Source organism: Panthera pardus, unplaced genomic scaffold, assembly GCF_024362965.1.
Source record: "Panthera pardus isolate Hobbes unplaced genomic scaffold, ASM2436296v1 HiC_scaffold_10, whole genome shotgun sequence".
Classification (NCBI taxonomy): Eukaryota; Metazoa; Chordata; class Mammalia; order Carnivora; family Felidae; genus Panthera; species Panthera pardus.
In genome coordinates, this window is record NW_026526655.1 from 93,588,116 (window position 1) to 93,603,335 (window position 15,220).

The window sequence follows — 15,220 nt, forward strand, 5'->3', positions numbered from 1 at the left end:
CGCAATCCTAGTCATTCTCCTTGTTCGCTCTCTCTTACTGCCAGGGCATGAGAGTCCAGGGAGAAATTAGCTTCAGAATTATAGTCTGAGCACCTTGGCCTTCTCTGAAATGAATGTTTCGGAAATGCCCGGTAGGCAGATCATTAAAACCTCCTTAGGCATTGTTACAGGAAGGCCTCCGAGGGCCACAAATCTTGCCCTGAGATACAGTATTTATCCAGTCAGCATTTCCACAGCGGTGCTGATGGCTGGTGAAGGATTTAGCAAGGTGGTTCTTCCAGCCTCCCTACATGATGAAACATCTGCTGGGGATGGGCTGCCCTTGAGCAGGGCTTGTCTCTTCCCCAAACCTGTTTCCTCATCTGTAAAAAGAAAGGGATTAAACCAATGCTATACGTCTGAGTTGTAAGAAGATGGTTTCAAGGGCACTGCTCCCTTTGACATTCCATAGAGCCTGGATTCTACACACCTGAGAAGCTGATTTACTACAGGGCTGTCTGGCCTTGGGGAAATTGGCTAGCAGTCCCCAAACTTAAATAGACTACTTGGTGACAGATAGGCAATTTAACCTGGATATTCAATTAGGAAATGGGAGCAGACATCTTTTCACCAGAAACCCCTTTTCTCTTGAGAAATTTCCCCCAAGCATCTTATGAGGGTAGGCTTCCAGTGTTGGTGACCCTGCCTTCTGATGACTGGACCAACCACAGACACCCTGACCCATGAAAAGCCAATCAGATTCTCTCTCCCAGGAATTCAGAATTTGGGTGTGAAACTACAAGTCAGCTTCCATCTAAGACTGGGATTGTAACGATGTTTGCATGCTGCCTGAGTTAACATAGAAGATGTATGTCCATCCTCCATCCATGCTTTCTAGAACTTTTTTTGAACTTTAAAATCTGAGGTGTTCATTTTTAGCTACAAGTAACTAGGTGTATCCATCTTAATTTTTACCATTTCTCCTGGGATGTGCTACACCAGGTGGGGGTACGGTGAAAAAATAGAAATTGTATAACCACCATTTGAAGCCAAAATAGCCTCTTTGCTCCAAACCTGGCCTGGAGGGATGGTGTGGGGGCTTAAGCATATAGACCAGCTTGGCAGGTGAGCTTAAAGATGCTGTTGAAGGTGATTTCCTGAATTGGTGATTGAGAGGTAAGAAGCTTATACCATTTAATTCATGCCCCTTGCACTGGCCTCTGTGGCATTTAAACAATACAATCCTGGTGCTTATTACAAATTAGGAGACTAATGAGATTCATCTCTAGAGCATTTACATGGACTTTGGAGGCCAGGGGAGGGCAGGGCTGTGCAGTGAATGGCAGGGGGAGTTGTCAAAGGTCTATGTGACAGGGCCCATGGGCTGTAGGGCAGTCCTGGTTGGCCAGATGGACCAAAGAGAATGTTGTTCTACTGGTAGAGAACGGACACCCCAGGTTTGCTTTTTATTCGCTGGAGTTGCTTACTATTAATGGCAACGTGAGAACCGTCACACAGCAGACATTTAACAGTTAAGATCCAGTTCTGAAGGCTCTTTGAGAGTCTATGAGAACAGTGTCAGGAGAGAGGATAACAAGTCTTGTGGCCCCTCAAGCTGCTTTGTCCCTGAGACAATGCCCAGATATTTGCGCCACAACCTGCCTTCAGCTTCCCCTTTTCTGTTTCAAGCAACCCTTTCAGTTCTTCACATTATACCAAGTTTGCTATCACTAGTCTCCTTGAGTGACTTTGGGGAGAGAGCTGTTGTTTGGTGTTAAACTCACTTGTGACCTGGTGCTCAAAGCAGTGAGCTAGAAGGGACAATCTGATGGGTGGAATGGCTAAAAGGAAAACCAAAACTCGGGAACCAGGGTTCTAGCCTGTGGGTGAGCTGTGTGCCCTTGGGACCTCCTTATCTTGCTGGATTTCACCTTTACACCTCACTGTAAAACAGTGGAGGGAAGATCCAGTGATTTCCAAGATCCTATGAGTAGAGAGTGTGATTTCCCTCACCTCCTTCTCCAGCAACACCTTCTGTCTCATGACCAGTTCCTATAAGAATTACTCCCTGAAAGGTGTCTAAAGCCTTTCTCAGATGCTGCCTACCCAAAGGGAGTAAGCCCTGATTGGGATTCACCCCACACTTCTGTCCTCTATTACCACACATGCTCATTTGAATTGATGAGTAGAAGACTGCCAGTCCAGGCTGCTCTGGCAATAGACAGTTGAGTTTATTGGAACTGAACACCAGGCTTTCAATTCACGTCAGTCTGGGTGCTCGGATTTGCATGATTGCACATTCAGAGACAGGCACCTGCACTCGGAACATCCTTGGCTGCCCGCACGCTCTGCTGAGCCAGCCCCAGCTGTTACGAGCCGCCTGTTTAAACAAGGCCTGTCGGGAGTTGAGCCTGGCCGCTGAGGCAAAACAGTGTTAGTGGTTAAGGCTGCTCGCACAGGAGAGGTGCCACTGTTGGCCAGGCCTGTCAAGGCTGCTCTTGGGGACAGCTGTAAAGGGTGTTCAGCCCCCAGGAACCACCTCCCTTGTGGGTTGGGACATCTGCTAAGCCTGTTGTGCATTCTCACCCAGCTTCAGAGCTGAGTCCTGGGATACTCAGCCTCCCCTCTGGGGAGAACTTCCCTGGGCTCCTGGATTTCCTCAAGTGAAGGATCCACATACAGAACCCACTCCGTGAAGATTTCATAGTAGTGCACAATCCATAGTTAATTGCAGGGTTTAAGTCTCAACATTACATTTACTAGCTGTGTATCCCTAGGCCTATCTGAGCCTTTGTTTCCTCAGCTGTAAATGGGAATAATGAAACCATCTACTTCATTGGGTTTTGTAAGACTGAAATAAATACATGTTAAGTACTTAGAACAGGGCCTGGGATATGGTAAATGCTCAATAAACCTTAACCATTTTTATTATCATTACTTTGGTCAAGGGAGGGTGGATGAAAGGCAGCTGGAAGAAGACAATTCAAATCCATCATTGAATAGTAATAGTCCTATTTAAGTATCAAAATGCTCCTTGTTATTGGGGGGCCTGGGTGGCTCAGTTGGTTAAGCGTCCAACTTCAGCTCACGTCATGATCTCATGGTTTGTGAGTTCAAGCCCCATGTCAGGCTCTGTGCTGACAGCTCAGAGCCTGGAACCTGCTTCAGATTCTGTGTCTCATTCTCTCTCTGCCCCTTCCCTGCTTATGCTCTGTCTTTCTCTGTCTCTCAAAAATAAACAAATGTGATTGTGACACTGGGCACCATAAAATGTAAAGTAATCTTTCATGAGATTATACATTTTTAAGATTAAGATGTGTCATTTAGAATGCAAGCTGAGGGGAGGCTGGGAGGATGGGAGGGCCATGCTCTCCTTTCACCAGACCTGGTAGACTACCTCTCAGGCTTTCTGGCCTCCCTCCCCATCCCCATATAGGACATGGCCCCACACCCAAGTGTCATTAACCTGACAGGAACACCTAATGTTACATAGAAGGGCTACAACATAGTTGAGAAAAACTTCTGGCAATCTAAAAGAGGGAAGGAAGGAGAGAGGGAGGGAGGTAGAGAGAGAGAGAGAGAGACAAAGAAAGAAAGAAGCAAGAGAAAGAGAGAAAGAAAGAATAGAAGGTCAAAACAAGAGATCTAATATTCAACAAGCAAGAGTTCTAGGAAAAGAAAATGGAAGAGTGGAAATCAAAGAATTATAAGAAAGTTTCTCAGAACTGAAAAGGATGAGCATCCTGATTGAAAAACATCTGCTAAGGATTCTGAACAATTGGGAGGCAGAATGCATCATCATGAAATTTACAATCATCAAGGATAAAGAAAAGATTCTAGAGGCTTCCAAAAAAGACAAGTAAGATACATACAAAGGATTAGACCCTGGATGGCACTGGGGTTCTCCCCAGCAACAAAGGAAATAGGAAAAAAAATATGGAGCAACACCCCCAAAGTTCTGAGTGAAAACCATTCCCCACCCAGATTTTAATATCAAGATGTCAATCAAGTGTGAGTAAAATAGCCATTTCAAAAAATATGAAAGTTTTCAAAACAATTACTTCCACATACCTTTTCTCAGAAAGCTATTAGAATATGTGCTCCATCAAAATTAAGGTGGTAACCCAGCGGCATGCTGTAGCTGGCTCTTACCAGCCCACAAGAGCATCTCTTCCCAATTCTGAGTGTGATGATTACCCTTATGTCAACTTGACTGGGCCAAAGAGTGCCAAGATTAAATAATATCGCTGGTGTGTCTGTGAGGGTGTTTCTGGATAAGGTTACCATCTGAATTGGTGGACTCAGTAAGGTATCTTGCCCTCCTCACTGTGGGTGGGCATTATTCAATCCAGTAAAGGTCTGAGAACAAAAAGGCAGAGGAAGGAAGAATTTGCCTCTTTCACTTCCTAGCTGCCTGCTAACCAGGGCATTGATCTTCTCCTGGATTTACACCCATGGCTCCCCTGGTTCTCAGGTCTTAGGACTCAGACTAGATTTATCCCACCAGCTTTCCTGGTCTTCCAGCTTGCTGAAGGCAGATGGTGGGAATTCTCAGCCACCATAATCACATGAGCTAATTCCTCATTACAAATGTCTCCAGATAGAGACAGACAGATAGAGATTTCTATTTATCTATCAATCTGAATATACATATTTTTTTTTGAGGAGCTAAATATGTATCTTCTACTCATTGTGTTTCTCTGGAGAACTCTAATACACCAAATTTAGTAACATCACATTGGTGGCTTAAAATTGGCCAAGGTGGGAACACCACAGAAATAAGCAACAGTACAAATTATGACTTCCTCTCTCTTTGCCCCTCCCCAGATGGTTGTTAAACATTTACCAGCACACCAATGGAATAAACTAAGAAAGAGAAAGACAAGAGATCCTGGAAACAGGAATCCCACTTAAGAGAAAAGCTAAGTGAATTCCAAAGATAATGATGAAAAGAAATCCTAGGACAGCTGAGGAGAAAATGGATAAAGCGTTCTAGGAAAAATGTCTCCCAAAAAGGGGAGTGGGAAGACTAAAAAATTATGTGATAGTTTTGACCATGTGGAGAGGAATTTTTAAACTCTGGTAGAGACTTTAGGGATATATTAGTAACAGGTGCAAATGAAGAGTCCTCCCCCCCCCCCCCCAATGCAATTATTGACTGCAGGGAAAATGAAATGTTACACAAAAAAAGGAAATATAATTCTAGTACACTACTTGGCTCAGGTGTGAACAATGTCTACCTACTCTTAGTGATGTAAATACCAAATATTGATCTAATTCAAACTGTTATATAGCTCTATCAATAGAATATAATTAGCGGATGCCTGGGTGGCTCAGTCAGTTAAGGGTCTGACTTCAGCCCAGGTCATGATCTCACAGTTCATCCCATGTCAGGCTCTCTGCTGACAGCTCAGAGCCTGGAGCCTGCTTAGGATTCTGTGTCTTCCTCTCTCTCTCTGCCGCTCTCCCACTCATGATCTGTCTGTCTTTCAAAAATAAATAAACATTTAAAAAAATTAAAACAATAGAATGTAATTGGGTGTGGAATTGGAGACTCTAAGCAGAATACTCTAAATTTATAGTAGGAAAACAATAGATAAAATGGAAAATGGAGGAAATGCTATGTAAGCATGTTATACAAAAATAAGGAAACGGGGGGCCTAGGTAGCTCAGATAGTTAAGAATCCAACTTCAGCTCAGGTCATGATCTCATGGTTCGGTTTGTGAGTTTGAGCCCCATGTGGGGTTCTCTGCTATCAGCACAGAGCCTGCTTTGGATCCTCTGTCTCTCTCTCTCTCTCTGCTCTCTTCCCCTGCTTGCACTCTCTCTGTCTCTCCCTCTCTCAAAAATAAATAAATAAACATTTTTTAAAATATGGAAACAAGTTAAAAAATTATAACTGGTTACCTCTGAGGAGTGATAGGTTATTGGAGGTTGGCAGGGGTCAGGCAAGAGACTGTCATTTCTCTCCTAATCCTCACATTACCACCTTACTGTTTAACAGTGCCCGTAATTATTTTAAGCACAAAAGCAGCAGAGGCAGCATGGTATAGTTAGAATCATCTCAGTCGGAGGCTCTGTGGGCTCCTGAGATGAAGTACAAGTCAGAGTGAGCAGGGAAGATGGAGAGTCCTGTACCTCCCTGTGTCATAGATCTGTGAGAGCAAGAGAGGGGAATGGTCGGAGAGGAAAGAAGTGCAAAGCACAAGCACAAGAATCCGTCTTGGAGTTGGTCAGCTGGGACCTTCTAGGACTGAGTCAGCTTCTCTCTGAACTGTTCCCAAACAAAGCTGCTAGCTATAAAACCCAGGGTTCAGTGGATAAAAAGTATTATTGACAATAATGTAAAACACATGATGCAAAAGTGTCCAATCATAAGGGATGGCTTAAATAAAAATAGTATATCCATATATAGAATATCGGGCAGACATTTAAGAGGATGCTTAGAAGGCTATTAAATGACATAGAGAGGTATTTACAGTCTATTCAGTTTAAAGGGAGTAAAAGGAAGAAAAAAGGAAAGCATACAACAGCTTGTACACCATGCCTTTTTTGTCTAAAATTGCATATGCAGGGGCGCCTGAGTGGCTCAGCCAGTTAAGCAACTGACTTCAGCTTAGGTAATGATGTCACAGCTCATGAGTTCAAGCCCCGCGTCGGACTCTGTGCTGACAGCTCAGAGCCTGGAGCCTGCTTCAGATTCTGTGTCTCCCCCTCTTTCTACCCCTCCTCTGCTCATGCTCTGTCTCTCTCTGTCTCGAAAATAAATAAACATTAAAAATAGATAAATAAAATTGCATATGCAAAAGATAAAAACTATATGTACATACAGGTGCACAGGAAAAAAGACTGGAAGAATGCAACTGATAAGTAGTCGGTTTTTTTCTGAGTAATATTTATTCTAGATTGTCTATATTTTTCAAATTAACTTATGTTGAGCATACATTCCTTTTGTAATAAGAATAAAACAATAAAGGTTGCTGCTGCTGTTTTAAATGTTTAATTAATAAAAGGAGTGGTACAATCTTGGCTACATCCCCCTCACTCACTCCTGCTTCTCACTCCCCACCCTACCACCACCTAGATGGAAGAGGACTACACTGTCTCCAGCAACAGAAGAATGAAGTATAGTGGTTAACTTCCCAGCCACCACTGCTCTGGGATAAACCATGTGTCAATGTCACCCTCACTCAATATGGCCATATGCAAAACCTCTCTTCATATTTCAACTTTCATTGCAATGCATTCAAATTCCTAAAGATTGGCACATAAAAAGAATATGACTATCATTTCTCTTCATGTTGGCCAACCTCCTTCCCCCAGTAGAGCCTAAGGAATTGTCATGATACCAACATTTTTTTTTTAGTAATACTCCAAATTTGGTTGTCTCCTTCTAAAGCTATCAGACAACAAACAGATCTCCAAATGCAATGTGCCAAAATGCTGGTTTCTATGTTAAAACAGAACTCTCAGTGTGGTCAACATAGCAACTAAAAGGAGTTACTCCCTCTCCACTTGGGGCGGAATATAAACTAGTATAAACATTTTCTAAAACAATTTGGAATTATGTTTTTAAACTTCAAAAGCTGATCCAGTAATTTTTCTCCTGGGAATATAATCTAAGAAAACAATTAAAATGCAGAAAAAGAGAGACCTTGCAGCATCATGTATAATGCAGATCAGGTAGTGTTTAATCGCAAGAGTGAGATATTAACACAGCTATTAAAAAACATGTTTTCAAATAATTTTAATAAAAACATAGGAAAATGCTTATGATATAACGGTGGTTGATAAAAAGAATGCCAAATTGTATAATCTCAAATATTTAAACAAAATGCATAGCATGGAAGAAATGACTCAAAATGTCAAATATAATTTTCTTTGAATTATGTATCATTTCCATTCTCTTATCTAGACCTATTATGTTTTCTCAGTTGTGTACAGTGATAGTTAACAGGTTGAATCACATTCTCAAGTTCACACAAACTAGTGCCAGTTTTTATTTAAATCATGAGTTCAGAGGTGTGCTCATAAACGAACTCTTTAAAAACCAAAACAGAACAGAAAAAACAAATAAAAAATACCTTGATTTGAAGCATTTGTGATTCCCATGGTGTAAACATTCCCAATGTGACCAAAGTCAAGCTATAAAAAGCCTGCCTCACATATGTGGACTGGGGCAGGGAAGAGGTGGACAAACACCAAGGGCAAAGGTGAAGCTAAGAGGAATTGAGAACGAGTTACTTACTCTAAGCACATCAGCCAACCCACACCCATACCCCTACTTCCAAGCTTCCCCGTCCACTGTTGGAATCCAGCTGATGAGGATCACTTTTGCCTGTAGCCTTGATAAAGTAAACTAGCCTAAGAGTAAGACATGTTCAGTCCCAAAGATAAATCTCAAAGCGCTAGAAGCTCCCAAAGCCAAGGCAAGCCTAAATGGGTCAAAAGCCGAAATCATCCCAGCTACAGCTAAGAGCAAATAGCAGAGTCGAGCATGTGGTGGAGAACAGCTGCCTCCAATTTTATTCAATCCCAGAGATAAGGGATGGTTTAAGCATGGGGTACCGCACTTTACAGAACATTAGAATCACCTGAGGGTCTTGGTAAACAGATCACAGGGCCAAAAAAAATAAACATTAAAAACAATTTTTTTAAAAACACTTAACACAAAATTTAGGGGGTAGCCTAGTCACTGCCATAATTGTAAAGCAGTGAAGCAAATCATCTTTTGACATATCTGAAATAATTTCAGTGTGCTATGGAAATAGCTGTCATTTCTACTGTTTATAGTCATAGGTCTGCTAATGCTATGTGGTTTGTCACCTACATTCATAATTAAAGGACATGCTAATTTTCAATTAGAGAAATTCAGAATTCTAAACATAAACTCCTTTGCAGGGGATCCATGGATCCCAGTTTAAGTCAGATTCAACAGGTCTAAATAAAACTTCATGCCACTCAAATTTACATCTTATTTTTCATATTCTTTTTTAAAATATGGCTGCACACAAGGCTTTCCTTGCCTTTTTTTTTTTTTTTTTTTTTTTTTTCGATTGTAAAACTTGGAAGGAGTTATACTTGTGGTTCGGTAATTACCCTAGCTAGGATCTACCATATGAAGCACAAAACACTTACATTCATGTCTCAACAGGACTTGGCAAATGTCATAGATCCAACCTAATTTCTAAACAATATACAACATCATTGGGGCACCTGGGTGGCTCAGTCGGTTAAGCGTCCGACTTCATCTCAGGTCATGGTCTCCCGGTCCGTGGGTTCGTGCCCCACGTCGGGCTCTGTGCTGACAGCTCAGAGTCTGGAGCCTGTTTCAGATTCTGTGTCTCCCTCTTTCTCTGACCCTCCCCTGTTCATGCTCTCTCTCTATCTCAAAAATAAATAAATGTTAAAAAAAAATTTTTTTAATAAAATAAAAAATAAAACAATATACAACATCACTGATTCAAAATAATCGTATTTTGACCCACAGGTCAAAATGATTCTCAGAATCATAAACTCAAAGATATCTTGCCTGTAGGGTACTGCACCAAATCAGATCCGGTACTAACTGCAAAACATTTTCGGCTCCTTTAGGACACATTCCATTTCATTCCCTAATGGGTCTTAATTAATGCCCTGTTTCCCCCACCCCCAGAAAAACCGTTCCACACAAAAAAAAACTGTTCTCTCATTGTTCTCTGTCATAAGAGGCAAAGGTAGGAAAAAATGAACAAGCAGCATTTATTTTCTTCCCAGACTCCATCACTGCACAGAAACATAGTGAGATAACTGGAAGTTAAATGTCTACTTTTTGAAAGCTGTGGGCATCCCTGCGGAGCATGCAATACCAGCACATTCACGTTTTTTTCATCGCATTCCCCAAGCTCCTGCCCTTTCAAACATGTATGTAAATGAGGGGGCCCAAAGAGCTGTTAATGCAAATTTCTTTAAATGAGGATGCTGAAAACCAAAAGGCTGTTGGTGGCTTCAGAAAATATCTTGCAGGAAAATGCTGTGTCCATAGTAAGCTGCCGCCGCATGACCCTGGGAAAATTAACTTGTGAGGAGGGAAAAACAAAGAGTGGCGGCCTGTGCAAGGCACCTCAGTCAGTCTCAGGGCACAAAACCCAGCAGCTATGCTGGTGGGGAGGAAGATTTTGAAAGGGACTTAGGAGGGGCACTGATCCATTTTCAAGGACTTGAGGATTATTCTTTAACAGGAAAATGTCTCCAAACATTATGTTTAATAATTCATTAATAAATGTGTCAAAGGGTCTTTGTTGGAGGGATGAAATCCCACCACTTATCACTGGAAACAGAGCACTGGGCTAATTTTACTAGAAGGGCCTGAAACCAAAGGTTCTCTAGGCTGGCCCCACAAGCCTATCCCCCAGCCCCCCACCTTATACCCACCCCCACGCCTCAAGGTTCTCCCCCTCCCTCCACCAGGAGGCTGTGGGCTGCAGGAAGCTGGTTCCCGGATTGGGATGCTCCAGTCTGCTGCTTCCAGCCTAGGCTTTCTCCTGCTCAGTAGAGGGACTGGGTTTTGTCACTATGTGGAATCTGTTGGGATTGTGCTTCTCCCTTCAAACACAATGCATTTTCCTATCAGCGAATTTTTAGATGAAGAAAGGGATTCTATGTAGCCAAGATATTAAGAATGTGAGACAAGAGACTAGCAGAGTGGTGAAGCACACAAGCTTCCACTACTTAACTTCTCAGTGCCTCTGTTTTTCATTCCTGAAAGGTGGATAATAGTGCCTGCCTCACAGGGTGCGGAGAGCAATCCTGGGTCCGTGAAGGGCAGGCAGCTCAGCATCTATTTGGTGCATGGAAGGCACCAGTGGATTTTGCTACCTTTTAACACTGCCTGAAACACCAGAAAACACATAGTTTTGTGGGAAAATATTGATTTTGTGAACATGTATCGACTGGTTGCAAACTAAAGGGCTTTGTCCATTAGGAACAATTGATCATTTTTCCAGAAACCTGCACTGCTACCTTTCCAAAGTGGTACAAAAGGTGCAGAAACACTACTGGAGATCCACTACTGTGGCCTGAAACCATGGGCGGGCAGCTGGTGGCCTGAAATCCTAACACCATCGCACATGAAGGGGGTGTGGAGAGTCCATGCCCAACAACACCGTGGTCTTGCACATGAGCCACTATGTCCAGAAGCATCTCTTCATCCATGGTCAGCCAGCATAACCCAATCCAGAACTCAGCACACCTAACTCACCCAGGAGTTCGTCAACAGCTCTGCAGGTCTCTCCAACTCTAAGGTGACTCTGATTCTCTTCTCTCTCCCCCCAAGTATGGTCCATCCGAGTTGCTGACAGCTCGAGATGCAATTTAAACCTATGAGTTGTCTTTGAGTTTATAGCCTGTGGAAGGCATCTGAACTCAGAAGCTAGAACCAGAAACTAGAAGTCAGAGGTTTGCAGGAGAAAGTTTTTCCTGAGAATGGTCAGCACGCATTTATTATTAAGATCCCAGTAATTCTACTTACCTCTCGCAGTAGGTTTCACAGCTCCATTAATTTCAGTAAATGAAACCCTAAAAAGATCTAAGTGCAACCCCAGATTCTCGACTCCTGACAGCCTTTAAGAACAGCAAACCTCAGAAGACAAGTTACTTAGCACAGTTGGCCTTGACCACATGTGAGGTTTAAATTCACAAGCAGCCCAACCCACAACCCAAACACCACTGCACACCTGCCAACCTCTAAATTCACATACCAAAGTTCTTGCAAGTGCTTAGGGCCCCCTGCTCACATTCACATCTGCACACTGGTCTCAAAACATAAACACATCCAGCACCCTCTGCACACACAAACCCTAGATGCACATATACACACCACATTCAGAGTGCACATGTGCTCACACAGGAACATCACATGTGTGCATGAGTCTGCATCATATGTGATCCTGCTTCTGGCCCACTGTCCCCCTCCTGGGCCCTCTGGAACTGGAACATGGGCTGTCTCTAGTGATCTTATGTCTCTAATGCACTCAATTTCTCTTACTTCTCATGAGATCTGCAACCCAGATCTGAAACCATGGTCTAACTTAAACTTCTAAAGAACCCAAAGTCTGACATTTCTCACCTGGTCAGAGACCCAACCTAACCAACCCAACCAGCCCAGTGTCCACACGCCCTCTTCTGCTGCTGCCACCTTGCTCACCAAGTTGCCTATGGGAGGGTGGGGTGAGGGGTGGGGAGTACATTTTACCACACAGGACAGTTCTGGAGATCATCAGAACATAAAACATGCCCACTGGAGCCAGCTGCTCCATTCAATTAGCCTGGAATTCTGCATCTACAAAGTGGCTCTGAGTGACCTCATCACAGGACTACACAGCCACACTTTCTGGTAAGAATTCAAAGGTTAGGAATTTATGCCCCCAGACAGGCTCATCACCCCCACCAAAAAAAAAAAAAAAAAAAAAAAGCCATAGGAATTGGCCCATCCTTGAATGTCTTGAACTGATTTCAGACACTGTGTTGTTGTTGTCGTTGTTCCCAGAGACCAGCCCAGCACTCTGACTCTCTCTTGGCATGTTCTTAAGACAGTAGAACAGCCATCAGTAATAGCCAAGGACAGCCAGGAAGAATCTCTCCTGGCCTCCTCAGCTGCCCTCCAGAACTACTGACTAGCAGAGTGGCCCTAAAGACACCCACTGCACATCCTTGCCTTGATCCTATCCTTATTTCCCACCATCAAGGTACGGCTCAGGCTGCTGCACATAACTAAGTTCTCCAAAAACAGAACCAACTGAAGTTTGGCCACTTTTTCCTGTTCAGGAAGGCTTTTCATGCAGTTTTGTTCTGTGAGTCCAGATAAGGGGGAGGGTAGAGGCAGAGAGGTGATCTTGGATGCCCACGGAGCACATGCATTTCCAATGACACGTCTGCTATCCACTCCTAAACCCACCCACAGAAGAAAACAGAGACTGGAGCCTGAATTCTACCAAACAGCCATGGGCATTTCACACACACAGGTGATTCACGCACCCCACAGACTGCACTGTCATCTTAATATCCCATGACCTCATTTTAATTCAAATCCATCCATGGTTGTAAACAGCAAAAGGGACTTGGAGGGGCGCCTGGGTGGCTCAGTCGGTTGAGCCTCCGACTTGGGCTCAGGTCATGATCTCACCACTTGTGAGTTTGGGCTCCGAGTTGGGCTCTGTGCTGACAGCTCTGTGCTTTGGATTCTGTGTCTCCCTCTCTCTCTGCCCTGTTCATGCTCTGTCTCTCTCTTTCTCCCTCTCTCTCTCAAAAATAAATAAACCTTAAAAAAAAAAAAAAAAAAAGAACAAAAAGGACTTGGGAAAAGCAGTCCAATCCTGCTCCCTTTTCTTGTTCCTGACTCCAAGGAAGAAGAGGTGTCTGTGCTGGTGAGGGGCAGTGGGTCAGGTGAGCAGTTATCACCAGGACAAATGGATCACATCTCCAGACACACCTTAACCTCTAAGCGAAATGTAGGGACCCAGGAGAGACTCAGAACTGGTCACAAATAATGGATGAATACCTCACTGAATAATTAGAGACCACACTTTATTATCTGAGCTCAGAAATGATGACAATACTTTATTTGTATTGGTCACTGTACAGAATCTTACATGCAGCTATATACATACATAGACACATATATAAATTTTAATTGCCTATCTGTCTTGTGCCTTATTAAAAAAAAAAAAGAATTTGAGGTGGCTATAAGCTATATACAACACCAAAGAATATTTTTTGAATGCTTAGTATATTTTTGAACGAGTGCAAGTGGGGGAAGAGCAGAGAGAAAGAGACAGAGGATCCAAATAGGGGTCTGCACTAACAGAGGCAAACCCGATGGTGGGGGGGGCTCAAACCCACAAACTGCAAGATTATGTGCAGAACCAAAGTCGGACACTAAATCAACTGAGCCATCCAGGCACTCCAAGAATATTTTTAAAGTTTTTTTTTTTTTTTAACGTTTATTTATTTTTGAGACAGAGAGAGACAGAGCATGAACGGGGGAGGGGCAGAGAGAGAGGGAGACACAGAATCGGAAGCAGGCTCCAGGCTCTGAGCCATCAGCCCAGAGCCCGACGCGGGGCTCGAACTCACGGACAGCGAGATCGTGACCTGAGCTGAAGTCGGACGCTCAACCGACTGAGCCACCCAGGCGCCCCCCCAAGAATATTTTTAAAAAGAGTAATGAGACAACCCAAATGTCCATCCACTGATAAACAGATTTTTTTAATTGGTGTATCTATTAAAATGGAATATGGTTTAGCCATAAAAAGGAATGAAGCACTTGATACATGCTACAACATGGATGAGCCTTGAAAGCATTTGCCATGTGATGAGGCATAAATGGCCACATATATGTTTCCATTTATAGCAAATTTCCAGAATAGGAAAATCCATACAGACAGAAAGCAGATTAGTGGTTGCCAGTGGTTGTGGGGAAAGGGAAAGGGGAAGTGACCACTTAATGTATAAGGGGTTTCTTTTCAGGGTGACAAAACTGTTCTGGAATTAGATAGCAGTGATGGTTGCATAACATTGTGAATGTACCAAAAGCCACTGAGTTGAACACTTTAGAACAGTTAAGGGGCACCTGGGTGGCTCAGTGGTTAAGCATCTGACTCTTGACTTCAGCTCAGGTCATGATCTCACAGTTTCATGAGTTCGAGCCCCACTTCTGGCTCTGCACTTACAGTACAGAGCCTGCTTGGGATCCTCTCTCCCAGTCTCTCTCCCCCCTGCCCCCCCACTCACACTAGCTCTTTATCTCTAAATAAATAAATGAATAAATAAATAAATAAATAAATAAATAAATAAAATGGTAAATTTTGTGTTGTGTGAATTTTACTTCCAAAAATTTTTTTGAATACTAATGAAGCATAAGAGAAAACAAAAGGCAAGAGATTAATATGGAAACTGGGAGTTAGAGTAGCGACTGTAACATGTGCAAACCACATTTTTTTAATGTTTGTTTATTTATTTTGAGAGAGAGAGAAAGAGCGAGCATGAGCAGGGGAAGGGCAGAAAGAGAGGGAAACAGAGGATCCAAAGCAGGCTCTGCACTGACAGCAGCGAGCCCGATGTGAGGCTCAAACTCAAGAACTGTAAGATCATGACCTGAGTCAGACACTTAACTGACTGAGCCACGCAGGCTCCCCAGCAGCAGCTGATTCTCAATGCAAGGTCCCAGTACTCTCTTCCCAGCTCTGAGCTAAGCCTAAACCC

At 43.1% G+C, this 15,220-nt stretch overlaps 1 long non-coding RNA gene across 2 annotated transcripts in view; it reads right to left on the bottom strand.

The window, feature by feature from the left end:
* The window catches only part of LOC109270376 (uncharacterized), a 153,998-nt gene that overhangs the window by 72,789 nt on the left and 65,989 nt on the right, over nucleotides 1-15,220 (bottom strand). The window contains exons 1-2 of one of the 2 annotated variants that reach the window (XR_002081504.2): nucleotides 11,490-11,588; nucleotides 11,220-11,390 (exon numbers count right to left, since the gene is read on the bottom strand). The exons of the other annotated variant lie outside the window; for it this stretch is intronic. This is a non-coding gene — a long non-coding RNA (uncharacterized LOC109270376). Of the gene's footprint in view, nucleotides 1-11,219; nucleotides 11,391-11,489; nucleotides 11,589-15,220 lie in introns of those variants that run through there. 2 annotated transcript variants of the gene reach the window in all.